The 14,394-nt window shown below is 35.3% G+C and overlaps 1 protein-coding gene across 4 annotated transcripts in view; it reads left to right on the top strand.

Moving 5' to 3' along the window:
• Nucleotides 1-14,394, top strand: part of TBC1D5 (TBC1 domain family member 5) — a 485,401-nt gene that overhangs the window by 26,817 nt on the left and 444,190 nt on the right. For 3 of the 4 annotated variants that reach the window (XM_053668964.1, XM_053668967.1, XM_053668963.1), the window contains exon 2: nucleotides 7,713-7,808. The gene's annotated coding sequence lies outside the window, so the exon portion shown is untranslated. Of the gene's footprint in view, nucleotides 1-7,712; nucleotides 7,809-8,549; nucleotides 8,611-14,394 lie in introns of those variants that run through there. The other variant, XM_037143968.2, reaches the window with a different exon arrangement.

Here is a 14,394-nt window from a genome sequence, read left to right as displayed (position 1 = left end):
TATGGGCTGTCAAGTTTTTAAATTATAAGGCTTCATAATCTCATAGGCAGGCCATGTGTGTGGCTAAAATAATATCTTTTTTCCCCCTTCAGACTTCACCATAAATTTTCATCTTAAATCCATCTCTGTTCCAAACCACCAAGTTAAGATATTTGTAGCAACTTGGTATTATTACCAGGACTAAGCACATGGGTTTATAAAAAGAGAAATTCTCTTTTATCGGATTTTAAAGAAGTCTTTTTTGTCTGCAGTGGATTGACAATTTAAAAATGGTTCTTCATCCCAGATAGCTTTGGTATGTTTCGTTAGACCATCTCATTCTATTTTTTTCGTATCTCTTAGCTACTTTGCATATTTTCTCTTTGTCTCTTTCACCTGCATTTTAGATAGGCATTAAAAGTCTTTCCACTTACTAATTTTTTTGTTTATATTGATTCTGTCGTTTAACTTTTACACTGAACTTAAATTTTTACTTGTGTTTTCTTATTGCTTGTGTTACTTAATTTATACATATATGTCTATTTTAAGCCTTTCTATTGCTCAGAACATCCTTACTTTATAATCTTTGCAATAATTGAAGAATTATTTGTCTGTTTCATGTTTGTGTTGGCTGCCATTCATTGTGTCTTGTATCCTTGTATGTTTTGTGATTAAAAAATTATTTGAAAAAATTTAAAAAATTGAGTTTTTGGAAAGTTGTTGCTGACATCTTCATATGAGATTTCTTGGATTATACAAGTCGTGTGACTTTAGTATGAGAACCTTTGTGATGGTTTCACTTTGTGGTTTAAGGGTCAAGAGAATTAATCAAACATTCTTGAACAGACAAAATCATAGAAATGGAGCACGATTAGTGGTCCCCAGGGATTAAAGGTGGTGGGGGTAAGGAGTAAGTATGATTATAAAGGGGTAATAGGAGGGTGATCTTTGTGATCCTTTTTTTGCTGGAAACATGATGGGGTATTCCTTTGGAGTAATAGGTTTATGTAGGTGTTTCCTTTTGACAGACTTCAGAGTCTATCTCCTGAGCCTTCCTTGTGTAGACATCAAAAGGTAAGCTAAGACTTCTGCCAGGATGGAGGTGTAGGTGGAAACACTTTGCTTCCTCGCACAACCAAATCTAAAAACAACAAAGTTTTAACAATAATAAACGCAACCAAACCACAGAAAATCAAATAATATGGAGTCCGAAAATAATGAACCGCTCAGCTAAACCGGTGAGAGGGGCGAAGCCAGCAGCAGAGCAGGTCGGGCAAAAACGATCCCCCTGACCCAGGCCACGCACAAGCGGCCAAGGACGTGGATTCCAGGTGCAGGGTAGCTACGGCAAGGCGCGGCACAGCTGGCTGTCTGAGGTCACGCATTTGCATGCAGATAATCTAGTGAAGAGGCGAGCATTGAGACAGAATGTGCAGGCCCCCCGTGCAGTGTGGCAGGCTTGCACATTTGCACTCAGATAGACAGGTGGGGGCAAGCGGTGAGGCGGACAGGGCAAGAGGAGAGGACCGCCATTGCTCCCTCTCTGACCCAGCCCCCACATATAGCCTCACAACCCAGGGACCAGGGCCCTGGTGATCACCTAAGGTGCCTCTCCTCATACTTAACAGGCACAAACAGATCAAAACATAGCTCAAGAACAACTCAGAGCTCCAGAGCCCATAAATCTAAGCCATGAAGAAACAGCCAAACTTTCAGATGCATAGTTCAAAACACTGGTGATCAGGACGCTCACAGAACTGGTTGATTTTAGTCACAAATTAGAGGAACATATGAAGGTTAAACTAATTGAAATGAAGGGAATTGCATAGGAAACCAATAGTAATGGAAAGGAAACTGGGACTCAAATCAAGGGAGTAGACCAGAAGGAAGGAAAAAATGACCAAACAGAAAAGGATGAAGAAACAAAAATTCAAAAAAATGAGGAGAGGCTTAGGAACCTCCAGGACATCTTTAAATGCTCCAACATCTGAATGATAGGGGTACGAGAAGGGGAAGAGGAACACCACGAGTGGAACACTTATTTGAACAAATAATAAAAGAGAACTTCCCCAATCTGGCAAAGGAAATAGACTTCCAAGAAATCCAGGGAACTCAGAGAGTTCCAAAGAAGTTGGACCCAAGAAGGAACACACCAAGGCACATCATCATTATATTAGCCAAGATTAAAATGAAGGAGAAAATCCTAGAAGCAGCAAGAGATAAGGGGACAGTCACCTGCAAAGGAGTTCCCATCAGACTGTCAGCTGATTTCTCAAAAGAGACCTTACAGGCAAGAAGGGGCTGGAAAGTATTCCAAGTCATGAAAACCAAAGACCTACAACCAAGATTGCTCTACCCAGCAAAACTTTCATTTAGAATGGAAGGACAGATAAAGTGCTTCTCAGATAAGATCAAATTCAAGGAGTTCATCATCCCCAAGCCCTTATTATATGAAATGTTAAAGGGACTTACCTAAGAAGAAGGAGATAACAAAGATGAACAGTGGAAAAGCAGCAAACTCACAGTTATTAACAACCACACCTAAAACAAAAGCAAACTAAGAGGACAGCTAGATCAGGAGTGAACCATAGAAATCAAGATCACATGGAGGGTTAGCAACAGGGGAGTGGGAGAAGGAGAAGGGGGGAGAAGGTACAGAAAATAAGTAGCATAGACAGTAGATAGAAAATAGATGGGGGGCAAGAATAGTATGGGAAATATAGAATCTAAAAAACTTGACACGTGTTCATGAACTAAAGGGAGGGGTGGTGGGGGAGGGGTGTGCAGGGTGGAGGGGAATGAAGGGGGAATAGATCAACTGTAATGGCATAATCAATAAAATAAAAAATATATTTAAAAAAAGTAAGCTAAACTTCACCCATGATAGGCACGTGCTCTCAGGATAAAATCTGGTTTTGGGGTTGCCTATTCTGCATTTTGTTATAGCTATGTGGATGCTGTACTCACTTGCTGTCTAAGCAGTTGATGAAAGTGTGTTTTCCCACTAAATTTTAAAAGTTGGATCTAATAGTATTAAGGTATCTAGTCTGTCATACTGCTGGAGATCAGTGTTCCCTTCCCTCTGTACTTGAGTTTTAGCAAATCTGTTGCTATTCAGTTCTCTTATATTTGTTATTAGAATACACTAATTTCTTTATCTCTTTGTTCTAACAGATGTCTGGTGTGCATCCGTCACAATCTGCACACAGTTATGTTTCCTAGTCTTGTTTCCGGCTGTTCTTCCACTGGCCAACTTCTGGTTTATTAAAGACGTGGTGTAGCCACCATTCATTTAATTATGTCATTTTAACCTGTTTAAGTGCTGTCTTTTCTTTTGACTTCAGCTGCTCCTTCTAGCATTGTTGACATTTTGGGCTGAATAATTCATCTTTGTTGGAGGGCTGTTCTGTGCCTTGTGGGGTGTTAGTAGCATCCCTGGCTTCTACCCACTAGATGTAAAGAGCACCTTCCATTTGTGGCACTGCAGATGTTGCCAAATATCCTTTTGGGCGGAGGGGGCAGAATCTTCCATGGTTGAAAGCCACTGTTCTTGCACTCTGTAAATTTGGTCTCAGACCAAGATCTGAAGATCTTGTCTGATTATTCCTGACTGTGGCTTTTACCTTCTGGGTTTTCTGTACATCCTGTCTGGCTTGTACACTTGCCACTTACTGCATTTGGTTATGCATTTCTTTCTCTCGCTCTCTGCTGTGTTTGTATGTGTCTCTGATTTTCCCAAGTTCTAGATGTTTTTGTTTGTTTGCTATTTTGGTCAACCCTATATATTTGTTAGTAGTTCTGAATATATGAATTGCTTGCTCTTTTTCTTATTTTATCATTTTTTATATGGTAGCAATGGGGGTTTGGAAAACTGAATCATTCTTGCAAATGTTGAGAACTTTGAAGGCATTCTAAATTCTAATATTCTATTAATGATAATGATACTTGCAGATAATAGAATTAATACCAATGTAATACCCAGTAATAGCTGGAAATTCAAGACAGTAAAAGATAGTTATAAGAAAGATGTAATTTCCAGTAGATGTATCTATTGCACTGTATAAGTAACCAGAAAAATGTGCAGTAGAATAGAAATAAAAAAATAGACTGACAAATATAGAAAATGGAAGGATTTGTAGAAGCATGAAGTAGGAATGATTAGTTCTGCAGAGTGAGACGAGCAAAGTAATCAGTCTGTCGAAGTAAATTGTTAGGAATGATGGATGTAGCATCTGGTTAGGAGTGACTTGTGTAAAGCTGACAAATGTGATATGTGAGTGTTGGTAGAAAACAAGTTGGGCATAGAGGAGTTAGCTTCTTACTACCAACTAGGGGGAAACATGTATTTTTTGTACCAGTTGGGAAAGATACAGCTCAGTTGTAGATTTTTCTCCAACTAGAAAAAAAATCATCAGCAAATTCCAAGTAATAAAGTGAAGCTTGAATCTGACTACTTTTTACAAGGTGGTTTTCCTCATCAAATTTTCATGAAAAATAATCATAAGCATAATGTGATCATCGTAGAAAAATTAGAAAGTAATGAAAAGTATGGGGAAAGTGAAAGGTAGTTACAGATTAACTACCAAAGCCTAAACCACTATTTTCATTTAGGTTAATACTATTTTCTTGATTTTTATATGGTTTGAGTCTCTAGGTATAGAAATATGATGTATGCACAAATATATAGTGTGTGTATATATGTGTGTTTATATGTATGCATAGTTATATAAAATGGGTTATTTTACATGAAATGCTTTATGGCCTGTCCTTTTTCATTTAATATTATGAACATTTCTCCATATGTATGTTTTTTATATATGTCTATTTACATAAAATGGGTTATTTTATACAAAATGTTTTATAGCTTGTTCTTTTTTCATTTAGCATTATTAACACTTTTTGTCAGAAAAGTTCTTGAAAGGGATATTAAGTGACTACACAGTATTCTATTCTGAGATTATCTCCAGGTTTATTGAAGCATTCACCTGTTGTTAAACATTTAGGTTTTCTTTCATGTATGTGTACACACAAAAACGCACATGAATATGCATAAAACATATCATTTACAGTGAAACAGTCCCAGGAAAAATTTTGACTACATCTCCCATTTTTTCCGAAGAGTTGTGACCTCTGCCACAGTCTGGCTCTTATATTTTGCCCTGCAAAATTCACTCTACCTGTCTTCCTTAGTAAAAAGAGTGCTAATTTTATACCTGGCCGTTATCACCAGTGTTGGAGACTACATTTCCTATCCTTGCCAAGTGTTTAGGTGTGGTCAGAACACTAAGTTATGGTTTATAAGCTGTAAGCTGAAATAGGAATATTAGAAGGGAGCAGGGTGGGCCTTTCTTTCCCTTTTCTTTCTGCTGCCTGCAATGTGGCTGTATTAGCTGGAGTTCCCGTAACCTTGGAATATGAGCTGACTTTGAATAGAACACTAAGTGGCACAGCAAAAGGATGAAAGGAACTGGGGCCCCTGATATTGGAGCTGCCACATCAGCCTTTGATTGTCTACTTCCGGACATTTTCATGGCTGAAATTCTCTCCTTTTGTTTCTTCCTCTCTTAAGTTATTATACTATTGTTATTTAAATTTTCTCTTTTTGGCTGGGGAAGGATATGACCTAATCCTGTCTGATTAAGGATACCATTGTTTACTGCTGCATGTAGTAAAGTGATAGGTCAAGTATAAGAACATGCATTGTGTCATGATTGATTCTAGATCCAGGTTGAAACGAAAATCCACTTTGAGACTGGATAGAGATTAATTGGTATTGAAAAGAAAGCACTTAAAATGATACATAATTTCTGGGGCTCTTTGATAATTATATTGCTGTATTTTTCTCAAGTGCTTTTATTATCACAAATATTCTTTCAGAAAACACTTGATAGCTTTTAGGCAAACCCTCCTCATCCCCCAGCTTCACAAACCATTGAGGATTATATATCATATTATATTTTTTCAGAATAATCCCTTCAAGCCCTGTTATTAAACATCTTGGCTAGTTATTTTGCCGAGGTTAACTCATAAACTTGACTTTTAATGCTCTCATATTAACTTCATTGGAAGAATTTTGATAAATCTACAGTTATAAAAATGTTTCTTAATTTTATTTATGTTTTAGTATTGATTCTAAGGAAGTTTTTCATAACTTAAATAAGTAAAGGATACTATTTTTTTAAATAGGGTTCTTTTGAGCAGTTTTAGATTTATGGAAATTGAGCAGAAGGCACATAGTGTCTCCATATATGCATTTTTCCCAGGATACACATTTTCAACTAGGGTATCCCACTGCATATAATGTTAGACATATTAAAGAAACTTGACACCCTGAACCAAATCTATATTATTTTATAATAGGAAATTCATGCACTACAACAGTCACCAATCATTTTATTCTAATCCCAGGTTTTCCATCCTCAATACTATTAGTGTTTTAGGCAAGATAATTCTTTGTTGTTGAAAGTCTGTCTTGTACATTGAGGATGTTGCCATCCTTGCTGTCTACCCACTAGGTACCCATAATATTTCCCAGTTGTGACAACCATTAGTGTCTCCAGACATTGCCAAATGTCCCTGAGGGTGTGCAAGTACCCCCTAGTTGAGAACCACTGCTGTAATCAATTTATGATGCCCTAGGGTTTGCTGTGTGTTTCAGGTTGGGCTCGGATATAAGGGGTCTATAGTTAAACAAACCTTCACAGGAAATTGGTGTAGGCAAAGTGAGACTCTCTCTTGCCACTGTGGATCTTAGGCAATATTCATAGTCTTACTGAGCCTCAGTTTTCTTTTTTTTTAAATACATTTTATTGATTATGCTATTACAGTTGTCCCATTTTCTCCCCTTCACTCCCCTCCACCCTGACACACACCCTCCCACCCACACTCCCCGCCTTTTGTTCATGTCTGTGAGTCCTACCTACCGTCTGTGCTACTTATTCTCTGTACCGTTTCCCCCTCCTCCTCCCCCTCCCCTGTTGCTAACCATCCATGTGATCTCCATTTTTGTGGTTCTGTTCCTGTTCTAGTTGTTTGCTGTAAAAAAAACATAAAATATTACCTAACTTGAAAGGTTGTTTTGCAAATTCATTGAGATGAATTATATAAAATAATTTTGATTGACTTTAGTGTCTTTCTCTTCAAATGTGCTAGATTGTTTGGATTTATTCTCTTAAATGTGTCAAACACTCATTACAAAGTTCTTATTTCTTTGGGGGAAACTAATCATTAGTTAGATCCCATTAGTTTGGTATCTAATGGTTATGGATTTCCAGAGTATTATACCACGGATGGTTAAAAACTTTAAATAAATGTTCAATGAAGACTGATTTAGGAGGTTAGTTGTATTTTGACTCTTTGTGGTGTTCTAATTATATTGTCACTGCATTCAACTTATAACAGTTAAATGATCTCATGGGTTCTTTCAAGGACTTTGAGCTTCTCAAATTGAGGATAGCATTAGATGTCAGCCAGTAACTTTGTCCTTTGAAGTTTTTGTCTTCATGTCTGAAATCGCGCCCGTTTTAACAGCTTGCGTGTCAGCTGCAGTAGAGGAAGGTGGCCTCTGTCAGCGTGTACTTAGTCCATTCAAGATTTACAAAAACTTGACATAGTTTTCAACTAATAGTGTCCATATCCCATTACTACTTTACAGAATTATAAAACATTGTACCCTAGTGAATGAAGTGCCATCTGTAATAATTAAGGTTATTCTTACTGTTCTATCCCTGCAGAATATTTTTGAAGCATTGGTGAAGGAAGACTCTGTGAATGAAGAAGACTGTTTTAAAAGGAAAATGATCAATGGCTGGCTGTGGCACTGTTATACTGTAAGTGTGGTTTTGATAAAGGAGCGTAAGTTAATAAGTATTCACTTTTTGGAGGGAAAATATGTTAGGCAAAGATATTATAAGTAAAATATAGAGAAGGATATATTATAATCAAGTTCATAATTTATAGGAAGTAATCCTATGTAGTCTTTTAAAAATTGAAAATATGTTCTAATGTATTGAGATGATGATTTTACCAATAGCATTGAAAAATATTCCTAACTCTAACAAGGGTTGATCTGTTTTATGCACATTTGCTTATTTAAAACCATCAGACTTCAGAAAATCATTGGAGTTTGTAGGCTTCTGATTTGTTTGGGTGACTTATTGTTTAGGTTATTTTGCAGAATTATTTATTTGCTGATTTATTTATGTATTTCATTATTTATTTATTTGATTATTTAGTAAATTATTTATCTAATGAATTATTAATACATCTTCATGACATGCTTTAAATTATTTATAACTTAATTTTGAGTTTATTGCTTTTAGACGCTGCATTGTTACTGACTAGTTTAGATTTTTTTCTTTGTGGTTCTTTAAAATTAAAGTATTCGCTCTAAGGCAAAAGTATATTCATTGCAAAGCCCATGATTTTTTAAAAAGTAATTTATGGTCAAGCTAAAATTTTACTTATACGTTAGCTCCAAATTTACCTGTTTAGGGTTATCAGTGATAGAATGTATGTTTGTATATACTCATTCTAGAGTGACACAAATTCATGATATAGCCTATTGTCTGTCAACTGAGATTGAACATCCAAACCTCTGTCCACATTACCCTGTGTATCTCTAAAGGACAGGTATGTATTTCTTACTTGCTTTAGAATAGATAATGGAGTCCTAGTGCTTTTTAGTGGAAAATCTAATTTTACTCCTGGAAAATTCTTAGGAAAGTTCAGAGAAATGAAGTTCAACTTAGATTTAGACCCCTGAGATATAAATTTGATGTTACCTTTGTTTTTAAATCTCCATTACGTGTGATTTGGAAAACAGCATGATCTTTATATAAATTTTTATGTCAGTCCTAGTGATATATTTATTTCAAAGCTTATCGCTTACAGAAAGTTTTATACCACTTTATTTTAATGAACTAAAAAGGACAAAGGTCTTAATAAACGCAAGCTATTGCATTTATATAATAAATGCTTACCTTAGAGAATAATTTTCTTAGGTAGAGTTTCTATTTTTAACCAGTTAAGGTATATCTTCTGTCTCTGATTCTATTTCTTAAGGTAGTGCCTTGCTCAGGCTCGTGTGTTGACTGGGTTTAATGAACAGGTTAAAATGCTTGTTTGGGTAAAGGAGCATCATGTGCACAGCATGGTCTTTGGTGTTTACCTGAGTGAATGACTATGGACTTCATAGTTTCAGCGTTTAAGAGAGAAGTGGCATTGTGCATTGCTTGTAGGATGCTGTTGGAATACAGCGAAAATGGCCTCTGTAGACAGGTTTCACTATAGAATTGTAAATTATGCATACTTATGTCTACATTTCTTATTTTGAAATATTGAATATACAAATGTTTAATTAAACTGTTGCTTTAGTATCTTCAAACACTTTCCATAAAGGAAAGTGGTTTCTTTTGATTTCTGTACATGGGTTTAAAAATGTGTGTAACTGTATAATATATCAGTGACTTTTCTGTTCTGGATATGAACAGCCATAGATATTGTTAGATATGGAATTTTAGTTGAAAATGTGCTTCAGTATGCTAATGTGGACTTCTTTAGAAGAAAAAAGCTTCCTTTCCAGTGTTGAACAAGATCTGTATTAATTGTCATGGTAATATTTCCAGTGCACACTATTAACAAGTATTTTTGTACTACTACCTGTGTCATCTAGGGAGATACACATACGTGTGCACACACATATGCATATACATGAGAAATTTTCCCCTAACATTAAAATAAATTTTCAGGACTTGTTTTTGAAAGGAGACATTAATGGAGATTATTGTAATAATAGCTAGTGTTTATTGAGCCCTTACTCTGTGTCAGTATAGTGCTCCATCTGTTAATGGACTGTTGTTACTCTTCACAGTGAGATAACTACAGTTATTATCTTCATTTTACAAGTGAGGAAACAAAGACTTAGAGGTGCTTGCCACTCAGCTGATAGTAAGTGATGGTGCTGGGATTACGACTCACTCAGTTTGATTCTCAAGGGTCTGTCTTAGCCCATGACAGTTTTGTATGTGTACTTGGTATAATGTTGATTTTCACCAGTTGTTTTATTTATTTATTTTTTAAAGTTATTTATCTCTGATAGGCTGAATTTGCTAACTGTCTTCACTTTGCATAATACTCGGTCATCTTTTCTGAACAGTAGGCAGTACTTGCACTTCTTGAATTTTCTGATTTTATTCCTCTTATAAGCCTGTATATAGTGGACTGGAATTATATCCTGAAGAAGAATTTGTGCCTCCGGGAGATTGTACATTCGCCTGATAGATATCTAAGATCAGATCTTTTGACTTTTAAGCCCAAGATCATTTACAGGACTCTGTTAGGGCAAATCTTATTTTCTTTTTAGAATAATGGTATTATCAGGGATATATATATATATATATATATTTAGAAGAGTGATTCTAAGTTTTTATAGAAATGATTACAAACATACTATTAAATTAATTAAATACAGTGTTTAATAGAGTTTAGTGTTTAAATATGTACATAACAAGGACAAGAAAATAACCAATTGTAATTTTAAACACTTAAACATAATTATTTAAAAGACTTTGGGGAGCCTCAGAGAATAAGGAAAACCACGAATTTGGTGGGAGGCTGAGAAAAAAGATTCTTCCAATCCTGTTTACTACCTGCAGGTAAAGGCAGTCCTTTACCCTGGGTCTGGAACAGGAAGAGCATCAGAAAACAGCTGAGTCTGAGTTAGGCAGCGGCGGAGTTTAGGGGATGTTGCCCGAGTGCCGCAAGTAATTGCATCTGAATGAATGGTAGGGAACTGTGTGAATGGCTCAAAGGTTTAAGTTAGGTTTTTCAAATAATTAATGTTATGTAAGAAAATCCTCAAAACCCGTGATTTAGGTGACATAAAATAATGTCATAGCTAGGATGAACGTAATTTACCGCCCAGTTCAGGACAGTGTTGAGACTGAAGGTATGCTGTAATCTTCCGGGGCAGTAGGTGAAAACTGGGATCTTCGCAAAATTGGGAGCTATGTAGGCCTTAGTGATACTGCAAATTCCTGTTGAATAATTTCTAACAGTCTTATATAACGTATATGTAAGAGGAATCTTAATTCACATGCAGTGTCTTTAAAGATGTATTGTTTTGTGATAAAACTAACTTCCATTATGATATGTTTTTGATAGCTAGTCAAGGCAGTTTGTGACTATGACTTTTATAAAGTACGACTGATGTTTTATAGCTTTTGGAACCTAGTTTCAAGGTGAAAATAGAGAGGTGTTACTGTTGGGAAGATAAAGATAAGTATGATAAAGTTGGTTATAATATAGTAGGTAATTCTGAAGTTTTTCTTCATATCACACAAGGATTTTTTATACTTGTCTTACCTTATAAATATTCTATTTTTTAAAAACACTCTAATTGATGATATATTTGACATTGTACTGAAAACAAATCCTATCTGTTATACCTTAGGAATTTATAATTTTATGTTAAATGAATCAGTGGTCTTTTTTCCCCTGAAAAAACCACATTACATATTATATGTATTGATAAGTTGGCAGCTCTGCCAAAACATTTTCGAAAACAACTGTTTTTCCTTGGTGGATTTCTGTGGGTGAAAATAAGAACACCTAGAAAAGAGATGATTAAAGGTTTCTTTTGTGTGTGTGTGAGTGTGTGTATAGTTTTCTTTTCAGTTTCCTCTCGACATGTATTTATCTAATAAGGCATATTATATTATTAAAGTCCTAGTTAGATTATTAAATTAAATTTCTAGTTCATTTGCACTTAGGTTATAGATGATTTGTTAAGTTGAACTTGGTAACCACACTGGCATATTTTAATTTGAATGTACATTAAAAAGAAAAATTCTCATGCAGTCATTCTTAGTCATTTATATGTATAATATCAGAACTCTTTTTGTTCAGAAAGGCCTATTATGCTTAGGAACAAAAGTAAGAGTTTTCATATATTCTGCCTGGAGTTTTTTAATAGTCTGAAGCACTTCATGAACTACCTGCCTCTATGGTTGTTAAGACTATCACATCACTTATGTGTTGGCTCTGAGAGTGCCTCCTTTATAGTTATGACAAGTAAAGGTACAGCCAGAGGTCATGTTAAGCACAAGATTTCTTTCATACCTCATCTATTTTGTGGATAGCATGTGAAGTAGTTTGGGTCCCTGTATTGATATTTTCAGAGAGCAACCCAAAAGATTGTTCCCATGGGAGTGTTTCAGATGTCTCCCCTCCTATCTCCCAGGTGGTTGCAATATCTGGCATGAATGTGCATTTGAATTCTGGACTAATTAAGTAGAACCTTACTGAGCTAGAGTTTGCACAATAAAAAGGACTTTTATACTGCTAGGATTTTGTAGGGTACTACAAAATAATACTGACATATAAATATAATAATAATATAAAGGTCTTTAATAATGTTGAATACTCTGAGCAAATGCAGTGTCTTAGTTTTGACCACCTTAGTATTGATATTGCTCACTCAAACAGTAGATACCAGATAACATACCAACAACAGCAAAAACAGAATGCGAAATCACACAAATGAAATTACATAAACAAGGCATGCCTGTATATATACAGCCTACTGATCAGATCCTATTTCTGACTTTAATTTATTGGATAAGTACAATCTAGAATGTTGAAAAGGTCATATATAGGAAAGTTTTCTGTTAAAAGCCATTTACTGTATAAAAAATATACATATGTTCCAGAGTGGTTATCAAATGCCTTTAAGTCATCCTCAGTATATAATACCAAAAGGTACAGACTGAAGTAAGGATGTTTGGAAGAAGATAAAATTGTCAAGCTACAAGGTTTTTTGTATAATTGCTAAAGCATTTTTTAAATTTTTTTCTTTTGTTTTCTCCATTATTGCATACTTCTTGGCAATAAGACTTCTGATTTCATTGATATTTTATATATAAAAATTAACTTTACATGAACTATGAATAAAAGGAAGTTGAAAGATAAGACTTTATTTTGTTCTTAGTCTTCCAAATAGAGTAAGCATAGTCTTTCACTTAAAATTTGAAAAATAACTGAAACTAACCAGTCAGGTTTTTTAGGGTAGGGTGGATCTTGAAACTGACAACAATGTCATCATTGTCAAGCATTTCAAAAGGTTACTCTTATCTCTTAAATATTCTCTTGTTTTATAGAAACAGTACTGTTATATTTTGTTACTGGTTTCTTAAATAAAGCCTAATTATAAAATAATCCAATTAAACCATGTTCTGAGTGAAAATGTGGGTATGTGCATTTTTTTGTATAGAAACATAGTTTATCTTAAAAAGCAATGCTGTTTATAGTACATGTAAGCACAACTTTAGAGCTGAACGTGTAATAGTTTGGCAGTCATTTGACATTGGTTGAACGTAGACACTGTCACCTGAGGGCTAATAGTCATTGTCATGGGGGTTTCCTCTAATCTCGCAGGCATATTTGCCCAGAGAATACTTGCTTCTCATTGCTTCCTCTGCTTTATTTCTCCAGTTGCTACCGCCATTTTCCTTCAGAGTTATGCTCTGGTGTGTTAGTGTGATGTAGAAGAAAGTCAAGGATATGATATCCTTAGAGGTCGGATAGCTTTGCTCCGTTCCTTTTCTGTGGATCCCATCTCCTTGTCTGTTTTACTCTCAGACTTGATTAATAGTTGGCTTGCGTATAGAATTCTGGTTGCAGGTCATTTCCTTTTAGAATTCTGAAGGCTTTTTTTCACAACATTCAGGGATGCTACCGAGAGGTCCATTGCTTCCCTCACTCCACATTGTTTTCTGCTGCGCGTGACCTGTTTTAATGTTAAAATAAATGTTTAGCCCTGGCTGGTGTAACTCAGTGGATTGAGCGTGGGCCTGCGAACCAAAGGATCATGGTTCAATTCCCAGTCAGGGCACATGCCTGGGTTGCAGGCCAGTAGTTCCCAACAGGGGATGCACGAGAGACAACCATACATTGATATTTCTCTCCCTTTCTCCTTCTCTTCCCCTCTAAAGATAAATAAATAAAATCTTTTAAAAATGTTTAAATAAATTAATCAGCAAATATATTTTGAGTACATATAGGGTGCTGGTATGATAAAGGGAAGTTGAAGAGGTATTCACTTTTGAGAATGTATCCTGTCTTAAGAAGATGTATGAACATAAGGAGTGGCAGGTGCAAAGTTCAGTAGGATAAGTGTCTCAAAATTGTATGTAATTAACTACCATGCATGGCCTAGAGGGGATTTATAGTAATTTAGGTATTTTAGCTATCCTAGTAGAATATTTAAATATTCTTAAGTCATATTTTAGGCATGAGGTATATATATATATATATATATATATATATAAAGCAGTAGTGATCAATAACTTAAGAAAGTCACTTAATGGTGTTCTAATTTTATTTTTATTATTTGTCTCTCATTTTTATCCATAGACT

Source organism: Artibeus jamaicensis, unplaced genomic scaffold, assembly GCF_021234435.1.
Source record: "Artibeus jamaicensis isolate MK-2021 breed Jamaican fruit bat unplaced genomic scaffold, CSHL_Jam_final contig_519, whole genome shotgun sequence".
Classification (NCBI taxonomy): domain Eukaryota; kingdom Metazoa; phylum Chordata; class Mammalia; order Chiroptera; family Phyllostomidae; genus Artibeus; species Artibeus jamaicensis.
The sequence above is the reverse complement of the archived record's forward strand: the minus strand, read 5'-3'. Positions and strand labels throughout refer to the sequence as shown.